Here is a 17,624-nt window from a genome sequence, read left to right as displayed (position 1 = left end):
AAGCGGCATTTGGTTCATCGCGCACACCGACAAAACATGCGTGGAAACGCTTTCGAGCACCTGTCTCAGCAATCCCCGCCGCTCTCCGCCCCCCCTATTTTTTCTATACCGCCGCTAATTAATGCACGTATGAGTTAACCTCCACATACAAATCACTCGTGGCGTGTCCCTTATTCACTCCGAATTAAAAGTTGGTGCTGTAAACTTACGTACTACGTACAGGGCTATACATCGCGGCTAGTCGCGTCGCAATCCCGTGTTTCCGGTTTAACGCCCGTTCAATACATATGTAGAATCCAACAATCGGTTTGCTCTGGCGCAGTTAGAAGACGATCGTCGTCGTGCTCCTTGCACACCACAAACGCGCCACGCACACACACACAACTAGATTGCGCAAAACGCGCTGTTCCACCTTGCATCGCGTCGTTCGTGGTCGTGCTGTTTGCGCCAACGAACGCGTCGCGCACGCAACTCGATTGCTGTTTGCGCACGCCAAAACGCGATGTTCCACCTTAGTTCGTGGTCGTGCTATTTGCGCATACACATTCGTCACACGCGCAACTAAATTGCTCTTTGCACACACCAAGCGCGTCACACACACACAACTTCAATTGCCGTAAAACACGCTGTTCCACCTTGTATCGCTTCGTTCGTGGTCGTGCTGCTTGCGTGCACGCGCAATGAACCGCCTACTCTGCTACTCCGGCGAGTTGGCACAAACAATGCTACCGCGCACTATCTGCCCTATGGTATATTTCTATGGGCCGCGCGCGCGTGCGCGCACGGGGACTAGGGCGTTGCAGGAGCTAGGTGCGTTTTTTACACGACACCTAGGGACCTACGCTCCCCTAGGGCGAAAAGTTACCTAGATATATAGTTCCCGTTGGTGCCGCGGGGGCGGCGCTGCAGTCGACCGGCTGCACAGGCGAGCGAATCTAAATGCGCCACCCGGTACGCCTTGGATCGTACTGGCTCTGGGGAGGTAAGTTCTATATCATGAGTAAGGACAGAAGTCCTACCAGGCCTCTCAGAAAACTGACCTTGAAACTCTTGTAAGAGCTGGTGTAGTTCGGTTTTCTGCTCAGGCGACAGCGGTGCTTTACTGATTAAGTCACTAATGACTTGATCGGTGTCTTCCCTGTTCGTCACTGAGCCTAGTCCCGGAAGCTCGACCGGAAGCTCTTCGGGAACGTTTACCATCATACACACCACTGCTTCCCGTTGTCTATAGGGTTTGAGCAGATTACAATGGTAAACTTGCTGTGCTTTCCGTTTTCCTGGCAGACTCACCACGTAGTTAACGTCCGACAGTTTTTGAATAATCCGTGCTGGGCCCTCCCACTGCACGTCGAGTTTGTTCTTTAGCGATGTGCGCAATATCATGACCTCATCGCCCACCTCAAAACGATGGGCCCTGGCTGTCCGATCATAATAAACCTTGGCCCTCTGCTGGGCCTTTGCCATTGCTTCACCTGACAACTCCTGTGCCCTTCTTAAGCGCTCAAGGAGCCTAAGCACGTACTCCACCACGACTGGGTCGTCGCCCCTGCCTTCCCACGATTCTCAAAGCATGCGAAGCGGAAACCGCAGCGAGCGACCGTACACCAGCTGAGCTGGCGAAAACCCCGTAGCCGCATGCGGCGCGGTCCTTAATGCAAACATCACCCCAGGCAGACACAGCTCCCAGTCAGTTTGTTGTTCAAAACACAATGCTCTCAACACACGCTTCATGATGGAGTGGAGCTTCTCAACGGAATTCGACTGTGGGTGGTACACTGAGCTGTGTAACAGCTTTACCCCACACCTTTCGAGAAAAGTTGTCGTGAAAGCGCTAGTAAACACTGTGCCCTGATCTGATTGGATTTCCGCAGGAAAACCAACTCGCGCAAATATGGACAGTAGTGCACTGACTATCTCAATTGAGCTGAGTTCTTTAAGCGGCACTGCTTCAGGGAACTTTGTCGCTGGGCAGATCACAGTCAAAATGTGTCTGTACCCCGTGGCTGTTACCGGCAGATGTCCCACTGTATCAAAAACGAGCCGTCTAAAAGGCTCCGTAATGATAGGTACCAACTTGAGCGGCGCCCTCGATTTGTCCCCTGGTTTGCCCACCCGCTGACAGGTGTCACATGTCCTCACAACGTGGTCTGCGTCCCGAAAACACCCTGGCCAATAGTACTCTTGCAAGAGACGGTCCTTAGTTTTCCTAACTCCTAGGTGTCCGGACCACGAACCCCCATGCGACAAGCGCTACAGATCCTGGCGGTAGCACTAAGGCACGATCAGCTGATCGAACTCCACTCCCATGCGGTTTAGATACTTCCGGTACAGGACCCCACCTCTTCCCACAAAACGAGCATTTTTCTTGGCGATACCTTCCTTGACATTGTAGCGGATGTTTTCCAGGCTGCCATCCTTTTCTTGCTCGGCTATCAAAGCCGACCGGCTGACTTTTAGCATCCTATTGAGTCCATCTGACGTAGGCGCGATGAGAAAATCTGCAGATAGCTCTTCTAACTTTCTCGTGTCGGGCATGTCCTCTCCAGTATCTGGTGCCTTCAACGCTACAGGCTCAATTTTATTCAGTTCGGACGTGCTCTGAATATATGCTTGCTGCGCCTCCGACCCTTTCTCATTGTTCGACGTCGGCGCCGCAACTACCGCCTTTGCAGCTAGCTCCCGAACCTTCAATCTGGTTATGGCCTGAACGCTAGCCTCACCAAACAAAAGCCCCTTCTCGCGCAGGAGGTGATCGGACCTGTTCGAAAATAGGCACGGGTACTGGGGGGGGGGGGGGGGGGGGGGCTGGGGGGGCAGCATAGATGACACTGCGGCCTCCGTCTCAAGCGCTCCGAAAGGTCCTTCAATAAGCACTTTTGCTACGGGCAGACACGCGCTAAGAGCTTCCACGGCTTGCTTGATCCATGCGCACTCGCCCGTGAACATATCGGGTTCTACGTAGGAGGGGTGAACTACATCCATTGTAGCTGCGGAATCACGAAGCACTCGGCACTCTTTCCCGTTCACGAGGAGGTCTCGCATGTAAGGCGCGAGAAGCTTCATGTTCTCGTCAGTGCTGCATAATGACAAAAACACGACTTTTGTTTTTGTTTCCGGACACTGCGCCGAAAAGTGACCCGGCTTCTGGCACGTATAACACACGCGCGCTTGCCTCGTCTCGAACCGCTTTCTGCGTTCGGCTTCGGCTGCCGCCGTCTCCTTAGGTTCGGTCGGACTGCTTTCACTTGCATCCGCACTACGTGTGTTCCCCTTTGCTCTCATGGGTGTGAACTTCGGCCTCTCAAACTTGGAGCCATATTCACCCTTTTGACCGTCCTTAGCTCCGCGAGCCCGGCGCGTCACAATCTCCTCGGCTAGCTCAGCGGCTTTAGCCACCGTACTAACGTCTGGCCTATCCAAGACCCAGTACCGCACGTTCTCAGGTAACCGACTATAAAACTGTTCCAGCCCGAAACACTGCAGAACTTTCTCGTGGTCACCAAACGCTTTCTCTTCTTTGAGCAACTCCTGCATGTTTGACATGAGCCTGTAGGCAAACTCTGTATATGACTCACTTCTGCCTTTCTCATTTTCCCGAAACTTCCGACGGAACGCCTCCGCTGACAGCCTGTACTTTTTTAGCAGACTCGACTTCACTTGGTCGAAATCCTCTGCCTCCTCTCTCTTCAAGCGAGCGACTACGTCGGCCGCCTCGCCGGGTAACAAAGTGAGCAAGCGCTGTGGCCACGTTTCCCGAGAGAACCCCTGCTTCTCTCACGCTCGCTCAAAGTTAACCAGGGACAAACCAATGTCCTCTCCAAGCTTAAACGGCCGCATCAGGTCAGTCATATTGAACAATACTCGTTCTCCTGCACCGTGTGCCTGACTTCCATTACGAGCGCGTTCCATTTCTATCTCGAGGCACTTCATTTCCAAAGCGTGTTGACGGTCGCGCTCTTTATCTTTCTCTTGTTGCTCTCGCTCTTTCTGTTCTTTACGTGCGCGCTCATCTTTCTCTTTCTGTTCTGTACGTTCGCGCTCCTGTTTTTTGTGCCGTCTCCCTCTCCTCAATGGTCTCAAAGCATTCCGACAGCTCTTCATCCTCAGCTTCTAACTCAAGAATAGCCCTTAGCAGTTCTGGTTTTCTGAGTTTGTCTGAGACATCCAGACCCAACTCTCTTGCAAGCTCCAGCAATTTCGGTTGTCGCAACGACTTCAAATCCATGGCTGCTCTGAATGCTGCTTTCTCTACTGCCTACTATTGTCTTGCCGCAAACTAACCCGGCCGCAACGACAACCACAATTACGAGCTCTGTTTCTGACACTAACAAAAGCCTGGCAAAACTCAGAAGAAGAAAGTCCCGCACTCACCAAACCTCGCAGCCAAGAATTCAGCGCAGTCGTTCCGCTGCAGGCAACCAGTCATCACACAGGGCTCGTTGCACTGCTCCCGGATGGTCGTTGTGCTGCTCAGCATACAGTCAACCGCATATCTTCGCTGCTGGCCTTCGTTGTCGCGATCTCACCGCTGGCAGCCAGTTTTGCAATCTCACCGCTGGCACCAGTTGTTGCAAACGGGTCGCAAGCCCCAAGGGTAGCGTTGGCCTGGCGGCCTGGGGCACAGCTGGAAGCATCCGAAGGTCCTGGCAAAGCAGGAGTCGACTGCTAACAGAACAACTTGTTTATTCTAGCATCGCAAAAGAGCGGGCGGTCAGGTCGACCGAAGTGGAGTGACGGGAGAGCACGTTACTCGACAGAAGAAATCGGAGCCTCTCTCTTGGCGTCTGGGGGCAGCTGCTTTTATACTCTCGGAGTCGAGGGCAAGAAGGAACGCCTCGTCAGAGGCGCACGTGATGCGGGGCACGGACACGCTGAGAGACACGTTGAGACAAGTAGGTGACGCCTCCGCCGGGCCGGCGCCGGTCACACCTCCTCCCTTCACAATTGGGGGAGCTCCTCTCCCCGGCTGCCGCGCTTTGACAAGCGTGGGCACCAACATGCACACACACACACACGCACACACGAAGACACGTGGCATTGAAACATGCCTGGACGCGCTTGGCAGGAGGCGTTACGGCAGCGCTGAACGGGCCAAAATGTCCGCCGCTTTGAATGAAGCCCCGGCGTCCGTTGCATCCGCTCCGGCTATACCGCGCGTCGTAGGCAAAACGTAACAGTGAACAAGTGCGGGTGCTCTGGCGCTTTTCCCACCTGACTGGAAACGCGCACTGGTGGCGTTCAAGAAACCGAACGTAGAGAATTTTCGCCTGATTTCGTTCACCTCCTGCATAAGCTAGCTCACGGAGCATGTAGTACTGCACCTTACAGAACTTTGCAGAGGAACACGATCTCCTACCACCCATGATGCTCGGTTTTCAGGCATAGTTGTCTACTTAAGATGCATCCAAAGAGTTCGAGCAAGAAACCTCTACTGAGTCTGGAACTCCAGCAGCTTTTGACAATGTGTTCCATATGGCCATGCTCGAGAGTTTAGTCTACTTATAACCAGGCGAATGAACCTACAACTAAGCCAGATCCTGCCTAACAGGCAGGATGGTCAAGCTCGTGGTTAGCGACCTGCGTTTGCCTACCATCCGGCTCGCAGACAGAGGTACGCCGCAATGCTCAGCCCTGTCACCACACGTATTCAATCTAGCAATGCACAACCTGTCTCCGAAACTGAATAAAGTCCCGGGACTGCGACACAGGCTATACGCCGACGACATCGCGCTCTGAACGTGTGGAGGGTTAGATGGCATAGCTGAGGAAATTTTGCAACACGCCACCGTCATCGTGGAGCAACACGTCACGGGAGCAGGACTAGACTACTCCCAGAACAAGTCGGAGATCGTCCTGATCCGGCCACCCGACTGAAGAAAACACAAGTCTCCCCCCCCCACTTGTAACAATACCAGTCCGCCAGCAACTAGCCACCCACGTCCAGTCCATGCGAGTACTCGCCATGGCACTACAGCAGAACTTTAGAAACGGCATCACCATCGACCGCGCACCAGGTGACGGTGTACCTGACAAGACTGCTACAGAGAGTGAGCGCACGTAAGCAATGCATCGAGAAATAAGGCCTACTCCAACTCATTCAGGTCTTTGTCGTCAGTCGTCTTACCTAAGTACTACCATACCTACACTTACAGAAGGCAGAACGAGCTCACCTTAGCTGCATTATACAACACACATACCAGGTATTCCTCGTCTTACCAAGACACGCCTTCAACAAGAAATATTTCAACTCAGCGTTCCCAACGCCATCGAAGAATTAATTGAAACACACCACACATCACAGGTTCTTTGTCTCCAGGGTATCAAGACTCGCTGCATAATCGCTCAGAGCGTCCCAGGCGGGCCACGATCCCGCCACCATCCCAACACACATATTTTCTTTATTTATGCGAATACCTGCAACGCCACAAGGGCATTGTGGCATGGGGCACTACAGAGATACATTGGTAGAGAAAGGACAGACTCCTGAAAGAAAATATGCATATACAGAAAGCTCAGATAAGAAAGAAGTAAGACTACCATCAGCAGGAAAACATAGGCAAAGGTTGCCGACAATACATTAAAGCGAAAAGGTAAGTTCTTGCAATAAGCAAACCATAAATCAAGACATAACGCAGAGGCATGTTCGTAATAGATCGTTCCCCCAAAACACTTTCGCCGGCCACCACGACGGTAAAAGATGAACGAGGACCCAGGCCACGCACAATACATTCGGGACTAACTTTGCCATGGCGTAGGTCGACGCGGCCTAGAACTCTGGTCAAACCTACGACTCTTGCACGGTTCCAGGCCCAACGCTCAAGGCGCACACAGTTTCCAGTTCACTAAGCGCTTCAACCCACACGGAAGCATAAGAAGCCACCACAGGGTTCGCCGCGGCCTAAACAGACGCCTGTATAATTATGAGCGACAGCAAGACTGCCATAGCAATATGTGCGCGAGGAATAGTGGCATACCAAACTCAAGATCCTACAATGACTACACAACAGTGAAGAACCACGCTCAATGAAGCTGATATGGGTCCCAGCTCAGGCGGGGAATAAAAGGATGAAGCGCCCCATCAACAAGTTCAAGGATTCGTCAGCCGAGCGGTGGGCCTCCTGGACCAGAAGACCTCAAACGAAGTCCTGCTCTCATATGAAGACTTAATGCAATACTAATGTAGACCGTCACGTTTGTTGACGTGAGGTACGGTGAGGAAGGATTCGAAGGTGATAGTCGGACAGGTTGCGTGGGTTGACATTTAATTAACAACACTGCACTCTTAGACAGCTGCAAACTCAGCACGAATGGTAACTGTCTTCTACTTCGCGAAATTTTATGACGCGGAAGGCTGTACAGAGGCCCTAGTTAGCCAACTAACGCATGAAGTTCGGGCGTCGCGGCATACGGTCCAGCTGAACTTGCTCACGTGTCCTTGCTGTCTTCGTCGGCCCACCGGACGCGGCTGAGGCGGCTAGGGTTGGATGGGCAGTGGCGGCGACATGCCACTAGCGTAGTGGCCCAGGATCCTTGCTAGTGCCGGAACTCCGAGAGCACAGAAACCGTGAGAGCACAGGAACCCTGAGAGCAGGGGAACCGGCCAGGCGCATGACACAGGGCATCGGCTCCGAGGACCGTCAGGAGGCTGCCCCTCTGCGGTACATACCGAGTAGCCTTCTCTGAAGTGTTTGCTCGAACCTCCTCGGCTCGTTCGATGCGCCTTTGTGCCCGCAGCTTGCCCTTACTCGTGTTTTCCGCCTCTTGTTTTAACTTCGGTCAAATCTCGACGCTGTCCTCTTATTTCCCGCGTCGCGCCACTTCAGCCATCGTCGTCTTTCGCCACAACTGCCTTCTTACACTACAGAGTAGGCCCGCACCACACAGTAAGCTAAACGACCGGAAAGAGACAACCTGGCGCAGGCTACAAACACATTCATATCCGAACCCCTACGTATACTCCTACATTTACCGGGACAGAGTAAATCCGTACTGTAAACTTTGCGGTGAGCTAGCTGCTCTCAGTCAGATCATCTGGGAGTGCTAGGAGGAAACCCCTACCCCCGATCTTCTGGCCTCTCCCTCACCTTGATCGTGCGGGGAAGTGTAGTTTAGCTCTAGCTCAGACATGCAACTCCGAGCTGTGCAGCGAGTCGAAGAGGTCGCCCTGAGGCATCGCCTGGTGGCCTTCCTGATAAGCCACCAGGCCTGTCATGGGCCTTCCTGATAGGCCCATGAACTAGCGCCCCACACTTATCATTAATATTGTCTCTTTCTCACTCTGCTTAAGTGACTGGAGAATAAATTCAGTGCCTTGTTCCTAGACAACCTTTTGCCCTTGCCTTCGAAGTTTTTAACAGACTCTACCAATTAAGTGTAGTATGGGACCAATTTGGCATAGGACCCCGTAATGCCAAGAAACGAATGCTGCTACTTCTTGGGGGGTCGGCTGCGGTGCCTCAACCATTGCCTTAATTTTTCTGTCCATCGGTGAAATACCGTTCGCAGAAATTTTATGTGCTACCAAAATTACTTCAGGGACATTTAATACGAACTTATGGTTAAACGGCATGCCATCATTACTAATTTTGACAGTAACTATTCGCGAATTTCTCTCCTGGTTACGTTGAATGTTGCCCCAAACTTGGAAATCATCAAGGTAACGTAATTGGCGCGGACAGTCTTTTAAATGAGATGACGCAATCTACTCGAAAGTGGATGACGTGGACGTCAAACTGAAACACACAAGCATAAAATAAAAAAAAAGACCTTCATGAGTAATAAAAGTTGTAAGCTCTCGGCTTTTCTTGGATAACAGGACCTGATGACGTGCAGATTATAAGTCCAACTTACAGAAAATAGCCACATCAGTAAATATTACAATTCATCAGCTGTCGAGCGCCAAAAGGCGTTGATCACTATGGCGTGGTTAAGATCGACGCAAATTGAATACAGTTGTTGTTTTTTTTTTTCAAACCACGCCAGGCGGCGTGATCCAGCTGGTTGCTGACACACGTTTGACAATATCAGCTGTTCCCAAACGATGCAGTTTCGAAGAAAGTCGCTCGCGGAGGGCCATGAGTAGAGGACGAAAGTTGTTGCTGCGGGTTGGGCTGAAGGTCACTGACCGTCATGAATGAAGCCCTTTAGCAATCCCAGTTTTTCTCAGAACACACGAGAAAATTATTCTGCAACTTTGTGGGACTCTTTGCGATGCCTTGTCAAATAGACCAGCCAGAGTTCCTAAAACTTGGTGACAAGTGAGTGAAAATCCCTTTATGCCGATGCCCAGTGATTGGATGGTATCTAGGCCCAGCACGGAAGTCGGCATCGTTTCCCTCGAAGGTGATCCTTGCAGAAGTATTGCAGCATTTGACCACTGCAGAGAAATGTCCTGCGTGTAATATTTCTTACTGCGAATAGTTCTTGAGTCCGAAGCTCGAAGTAGACAAAGGAAAAGCTTGAAAATGCTCCTGGTACAAGCTAATGCTCATCAGGGAAACTGCAGGTCCTGTTATGGCCAGCGACTTGAGCGTAGTGCTGACCACGAACACTTCGACGCGGATACGTGCCGGATGGGGACTGGATGCCTGGATGGGGACTGGGATTGGAAAAAAATTACGTGATCCCTTGCAGGAGACGCTCCATAAGCTCAATTTCGCGAACAACGAATTGAATCCTAATGTCCCACTTTCTTGCACTTGCGCCATGTGACAGGCTAGGCCGGGCAGCTCAGATCGGATTCTATGTGTTCAGTTTACCTACAGCTGTAACAAGCGGCGGAAGCGTCTCGGTTTGCAGTTCTAACTCCTTGCCGAGTTCCATATTTGCCGTCTTCCCCAGTTCGAGACTTCCAGCCATGTCGGGGGCCAGCTTGAGCGCGTCGGCTACAGGAAGGCGCTTGGCGAGGACCACCGTCTTGAGAACCTCAGGACGGTTAGATACATCATCTTGCCACTGAGAACAAACGAGCTGCACTGAAGGCCCGTTCAGTACTGGATTTCTGTGGATACTTATTCGACATATCGTCCAATTGATTCTGCTTTCTTGAGCGTCAAAGGGGGTCCCTTATAAAGAAAGCTCTGCCCGATTGTTCTAGATGCGGCTTCGTGCAGAATTTGGTCCCGTAACGAATTGCCGTGACAAGCGCCGAGAGTGCAGGCTGGAACCAACCGATGTACGAAGTCACAAAGTATTGGTAAAAATCTCCCAACTAGTGCTTTCGGCCTCTGAAGAGAATTCGATGGACGAAGCGGTCGGTGCTGTCCTCGTAGTGCTTTTGCATGTTCGCGAATGATGTCCTGTAACTGTTAGTTGTCGGTGTTCGCTTGCGACGTTAAGTCGTAGACAAGCGTAGAGCCTCGAAGCCACACACAGCAACGTGGCCTTCTCCCTTTCTTCTGGCAAAATCTCGTCTGAGGTTGCCTGTAGAAAAGTGTGAAACGACATTTTCCATGTCAGCCGAAGCACGGTAGGTGTACCTCAAACAGGAAGAAATGGCGGTGAAAGAGGAGCAGACGCCATGCTTCTAGTGTTAAGAATGGTGAAGTAAAGCGGAAGGCAGCGTATTCTCCATGCTGGCAGAAAAGAAGGGCAGAAACAGGAGGGTGAGCAGTAAGCCGCGCAAAGGTTTACTTCATCGGCAGTTGTACTCTAGCATGAACGGGACGGCCGGAAAGCCGGCCCTATCGAGTAAGGCCAACAACCTGACTTGCGTAACGCCAGAGAAAAAGATAACAATTGTGCAGGGAAAAAACGAAGAGTGACCTTTATTTCAGCCGGGGGAAATGTATGAAGGAGCACTGCAATTAAAATTTTGGTCGCGGCGACACCTTGCTGTGTAAGCTATCTCAAACTCGAACTGAGGATATAAAAATTTACGTAAGACATTTTTTTTTCATTTGCACAGGATACTAACCACCTACTGGGAATTATGGAGGATATTGTAGGTAAAACCATACCACCACACAACAAAGTTCTCGAAACGCTAGACGTCACTGCTCTATACACAAACATTCCATTCCCTGATGGTTTAACTTCAATAAAAAATCTATTCAAGCACCCCCCCTCCCCAATGCACAATACTTTATTATAGTCTATTTATCTCTACTAAAATTAGCACTCATATTACAGTAATTCAAATTTGAGGACAATAAACGGACAAACACATGACGCAATTATTGGTCCACTTTTTGCATCACCGACGCGTACATACTTCTGGAGACTCTAGAAACACTTTTCCTGTGCTACTGCACAGACGTGCCCCACACATACCTACGATAGATACGCAACATGTTTAAAAAATGGGGACACGCTTTGAACAGCGTAGATATACTTTGAACCTTCCTAAATTCTTTTCACCCAACAGAATTATTCAAATAATCAAATGAGCGCATAAACATTCAAGACACAACAATATTGTTACTGCGCTACCAAGACTGGCGCTAGTCAGAAGACGCTTTGATGCGTAGAGGTGGAATCTCGAGGGCCATTTTGTTTGTGGATAGTTGTCTCTCTTGTAAATACCCAATGCCGCGCATTGATGACTGCTTGGACCATTTGCACGGAATCAGACACTGTTCATCCATAGACCTCCGGTCAGGGTATTGGCAAATCTCGGTAGATAACATGGACGGTGCGAAAACTGCCTTCGTAGCACTTGACGCCCTCTACCAATCCAAGGTTCTGCCGTTCGGGTTTAGTAATGCCCTGGCAACCTTCGAAAGAGTGATGGACTCCTTACTTCCTTTCTTTATAAGGTCCACGTGACTGAATGATCTAGACAGTGTCACAGCTTCTTCACCAACTTTCACGAGTCATATAACGCGTCTATTGGATATTTTTGCTATTTTCCGACGCGGCGGCCTGCAGGTGAACTCACCCATGTGCCACTTTGAACGCCATCAAATTGCCGTTCTTGACCAATTCGTCAATGCTGTTGGCGGTCAACCCAATCCTGACAAGATTCGCGCTGTCCCGAACTGTCGTGTTACGTCTGCCGTCGTAGCAGTACGTAAAAAGGTTTGTTGGGCTATACTCGTATTTCCGTCGTTTTGTGAGGAAGTTCACTGGAACGCCCCGCCCCCTCACCTACTAAAGAAAGAAGTTGCCTTCACATGGGGCCTTGCTCAAGCCAAAGCCTTCACCCTCGTACGGCTCCCCCATTGCTGGCTGGTAATGATACATCTGCCGCTACTGAACTTCATACGGATGCCAGTAACCGTGGAATTGAGGCTGTACTTCTTCAGCAGCAGTGTAACGCACAGCGCCTAATTGCTTATTTCAGGCGCCTCCAGTCATCCTCTGAAAGGAATTTGGCAATTACCGAACGGCAGTGCCTGCGGAAGCCAGCCCCTCCCGTCTGTGCAACTGCAAAGGAAATCTCTTTCTAGAGTCTCCAGAAATATGTACGCGTCGGTGCTGCAAAAGGTATACCAATAATTGCGTCTTGCGTTTGTAGGTTTCATTGTCTTCAAATTTGAATTACTATAATATGAGTCCTAATTTTAGTAGAGATCAATAGACTATAATAAAGTACTCTGCATTATGCTTGAATAGTTTTTTATTGAAGATTACCAATGGGTTATTGGAATGTTGGTGTACAGAGCAGTGACGTCGAGTGTTTCGAGAACTTTGTTTTGCGGTGGTATGCTTTTACCTATAAAGTCCTCCGTAATTCCCAGTAGGTGGTAGTACCTTGTGCAAATGAAAAAAAAATGCCTTACGTAAATTGTGATATATTCAGTTCAAGTTCGGGATAGTTTACACAGCAAAGTGACGCCGCGACCAACATTTTAATACACTGCACTGCGCTTTCATACCTTTCCCACAGCTGAAATAAAGGTCAGTCTTCATTTTTTCCCTGCACAAGTATGTTATCATTTTCTGTGGGGCTACGCAAACCAGGGCGTTGGCCTTACTCCGTAGGGTCCGCTTTCCGGCCGTCCCCTTCATGCAAGAGTACAACAGGCGGTGAAGTAAACCTTTTCGCGGCTTCCTGCTCACCCTCCTGTTGCTGCCCTTCTTTTCTGCCAGTATCGAGAATACGCTGCCTTCCGCTTTACTTCACGTTTCTTACCCAAAGAAGCATGGCGTCTGCTCCTCTTTAACCGCCATTTCTTCCTGTTTGAGGTACACCTACCGTGCTTCGGCTGACGTGGAAAATGTCGTTTCACACTTTTCTACAGGCAACCTCAGAGGAGATTTTGCCAGAGGAAAGGGAGAAGGCCACGTTGCTGTATAAGGCTTCGAGGCTCTACGCTTGTCTACGACTTAACGTCGCAAGCGAACACCGACACCTAACAGTTACAGGACATCATTCGCGAACATGCAAAAGCACTACGAGGACAGCACCGACCGCTTCGTCCATCGAATTCTCTTCAGAGGCCGAAGGCACTAGTTGGGAGATTTTTACCAATACTTTGTGACTTCGTACATCGGTTGGTTCCAGCCTGCACTCTCGGCGCTTGTCACGGCAATTCGTTACGCGACCAAATTCTGCACGAAGCCGCATCTAGAACAATCGGGCATAGCTTTCTTTATAAGGGACCCCCTTTGACGCACAAGAAAGCAGAATCAATTGGACGATATGTCGAATAAGTATCCACAGAAATCCAGTACTGAAGGGGCCTTCAGTGCAGCGCGTTTGTTTTCAGCGGCAGGATGGTGTATCTCGCCGTCTTGAGGTTCTCAAGACGGTGGTCCTCGCCAAGCGCCTTCCTCTAGCCGACGGGGTCAAGCTGGCCCCCGACAAAGTGGCTAGAATTCTCGAACTGGGGAAGCCGGAAAATATGGCACTCGGTAAGGAGTTCGAACAGCAAATCAAGAAGCTACCAACGTTTGTTACCGCTGTGGATCAACTTAACACATAGAATACGATCCGAGCTGCCCGGCCAAGCATCTCACATGACGCAAGTGCAAGAAATTGGGACATTACGCATCAATTTGTTGTTCGCGAAATCGAGCTCATCGAGCGTCCCCTGCAAGCGATCAGGTAATGTTGTCTAATCCCAGTTCCCATCCATTTCCTATTCAGTTCCCCATCCAGGCATCCAGTCCCCATCCCGCACGTATTCGCGTCGATGTGTTCGTGGTCAACACTACGCTCAAGTCGCTGGCCAAAACAGGACCTGCGGTTTGCCTGATGAGCACCGGCTTGTACCAGGAGCATTTTCAAGCTTTTCCGTTGTCTACTTCGAGATTTGAACTCAAGAACTATTCTAAGGAAGAAATATTACACACAGGACATTTCTCTGCAGTGTTCAAATTGCGCAATACATCTGCAAGGATCACCTTCGAGGAAACCGGTGAATACTTCGGTGCTGGGCCTAGACGTATTGGGTCCATGCTTGCACGGCCGCACATTTTTCGTGGTTACCGATCACCGCACCTTGTGCTGGCTCTCCGCACCTAAAAACTCCACTGGGCGACTGATAGATGGGCGCTACCGCTCCAAGAATATTCACTTGCTATTTTATACCATTGAGGCCGTTTGCACAAGGACCCCGACTGCCTCTCCCGTCATCCTGTCGACCGCCCTGAAAATGATACGCATGATACCTCCTGGCCATTTCTGATCTGTACGACATCCGCATTGTACAAAGGGGTGATGGCTGCTTACGCGTTGTCATCAATCGTCTCAATTCTTGTCATCGGACACCTCGATGCGCATATTCGTTCTGCGCGAAGACGCATTCTACAGTCGCACCTTACGCCCTGAAGGACCAGAATTTTTACACGTTGTATCATCGCATCTCCGCACATCAGTTCTAGAGCAGTTTTGTGACGTCGCTACTGCTTGACACGTCGGCGTTTCGCGTACTTACGACCGTGTAGGGCGCCGTTTCTACTTGCCAGGCCTGTACCACGCTATGGACCGCTACACTGCAGCCTGTGGGCTCTGTTAGCGTCGCAAAAAGCCTGCTGTGCTGCCCTCTGGACGCTGTCACCAAAATCTGGCATTCGGTAGATCGTTGTCGCGACTGATAACACGCCCCAGTATGCGATCACACGAGAACTGTGCACAAACTGTGGAACTTAGGGGGCAGATTGCCTTTCGCATGGTGTCATCCTCCATCACTGCGCACGCCGGTGTATCGTATCTGGCGCAGCGCTGGCTTCGCATCTATGGCACGTGTGACGTGAGATATCGGTGTCGCCCATGACACATGGTGTTGAGGGAACACACCCTCTCCCACTTAATGTATATATACACGGCTGTTGAATAAACGGGGAGGCTTTCCGCTCCCTTTGCTTGGAGCATCTGGTCATGTCTTGCCTGCTGCACCGCACGATACACCCGGCAGCTCCTCACTGATCACGGCCGCACCTTCTCATCCCGAGTAGTGGAAAACTTACTTCACTCCTGTTGTGCATAGCACAAGTTTTCCACCGCCTACCACTCACAAATGGACTAACGGAACGGCTCAATCACATGTTGACAGAAATGCTGCTATGTTTTCGACGACCATACTGATTGGGACAGCACGTTACCCTTCGTGACCTTTGCCTACAATTCGTCCCGTCATAAGGCCGCTCGCTTTTCACCTTTTTTTTCACTTTATGCTCAGCCGCAACCCTTCTTTGCTCTTTGACACACTGCTTCCCTCTTCGAAGAACACTCCCTTAGAATACGCTCAAGACGTGTTCCCCCGCGTTCAAACGCACGCAATATTGGCGGCTCCCGGCTCACTGAGTCTCAGCCCGCGCAAAAAGCACGCTACGCAGCCGACATCGAGGCATTCGATTTCTCCTGACTCCGTTGTGCTCCTATGGGCACCATGTCCCCGCGTCGGCCTTTCTGAAAAGCCACGTTACAGAGGGCCCTGCACGATATTGCGTCAGCTTGGCGATGTGAACTACGAGATCGCTCCGCTGGATCCGAGTGTTCGCAAGGATGTTGTGAATGTGTCTCGGCGTAAACCTCCATTTTAGATAACGCCGAGACGGCGTCTTTAGATGCGGGGTTATGTTACGGTGCAAACTAGAGTGGTGGCAGTTAGAAGCAGATATGTGACGTGTACAGGTGCAATCGGTCTCGGGATCATCTTGTTCATTAATCATTATTTTCTTGTAAATATTGTAAATACATCTTCATTTGTGACTTCTGCAACTTAATATGTATTTACAGTGCAACACTAAAGAGAACGTTGTATAGAAAATATTGACAAACAACAATCCCTAGAGTTTGACGTAATAGCACTGAAGAAACCCGCAAGGTGGAGAGAAGTGCCTTAATTCATCCAAACAAGCTTTAACGGTTAAGCTACACGAATCCGTCGCATTTGCGTTAAAAAGCAAGATTACGCAGACAGACTCGGTCACCTTGGAGAAGCTCTATCAAAGAGGATCAGCCCTAAGGCTGTCCTTTAGAAAGCCAACAATGACAGGACCCAACATGAGCGAGCGGAGGTCCTCAAACCGCGCCCTAAGATCACAAGAAGAATGACTCCTCTTCTTACTACTAAATTCTCAAACGCACTCCCCAGTGTCAACAACATCCTCAATAAATACTACCCAATTCGCGCGAGTAACCAGAAAATTAATATGATCTGTACGGACCCGCCTAGAGTAGCCTACGGACGCAACCATATTTTCAAGGACATTCTTACACATGCCAATATAAACAGAAAGACGAAGCCAACATTCGGTCCCTGTGGCAGCCCCAGTTGATCAACATGCAGACATATACAACTACTACTACAATGAAAGTAGTTGTCCGTGTCACCGTGCGTACGTGTCTCGTTGTTTCGGGTTTTGGAGTGGCGCCTCATAACGACAGAAAAAAATGCCGAGAAACAGTGGGGCTACACTAATCCAAGTAAAACAAAATCGGGAAGGCCCACTAAGCTTCAACAAAAGGCACTCCTTCACCAGAACAGGAATTGGCCTCCTTGGTGCAGTATTTGATCACTACTTCCCTCATGTCTCCTTCAAGCAACCAATGACCCTCAGTCCGCAGCAGCTGCGGAGCACCTGACCGAGGCGGCGACCAGACCTGTAACGCAACACCGGGTACTAAGCAGCTCTCTACCCGAACAGCGCGTCACTAGAAACTGGCCCCAGAAACGTACAATGCTGGAACCTTCTCGAGTGAATGTAGCTTAGCAGAACTCCCTGAATAACTATCAGGTATTCTTTGGAATATCATTCGGATTAGATAGGTTAGTACTGGTGATTAATATACAGTGCTGACTAGCGGCCAAATAATAAGCAATACGGAGTAGGATTCCTAATCCACGATGATGTAGCGGAAAATATTGGCGAATTCTACAGCAGTAATGACAGGGTAGCAGCAGTCGTAATAAAACTAAGCAGAAGGTATAGAGTAAAGGTGGCACAAGCCTACGCTCCATGCCCCTGTCACGGTGATGATGAAATGGAACACTTTTCTGAAGATGCTGGATTAGTGATGGAAACAGTGCGAATTCAATATGGGTGGCTTCAATGCAAAAGTGGGAAAAATTCAGGCTGGTGAACAAGCAATTCGCAACTACGGCATCGACTCTAGGAACACTACAGAGAAAATGTTGGTAGAATTCGCAGCAACGAATAAGCTGCGAATAATGAACTCCTTCTTCAGGAACCGTAGCAACAGAATGTAGACGTGGAAAAGCCAAGTGGTGAAC

The sequence above is a fragment of the Dermacentor andersoni genome, chromosome 2, assembly GCF_023375885.2.
Source record: "Dermacentor andersoni chromosome 2, qqDerAnde1_hic_scaffold, whole genome shotgun sequence".
NCBI lineage: Eukaryota > Metazoa > Arthropoda > Arachnida > Ixodida > Ixodidae > Dermacentor > Dermacentor andersoni.
The sequence above is the reverse complement of the archived record's forward strand: the minus strand, read 5'-3'. Positions refer to the sequence as shown.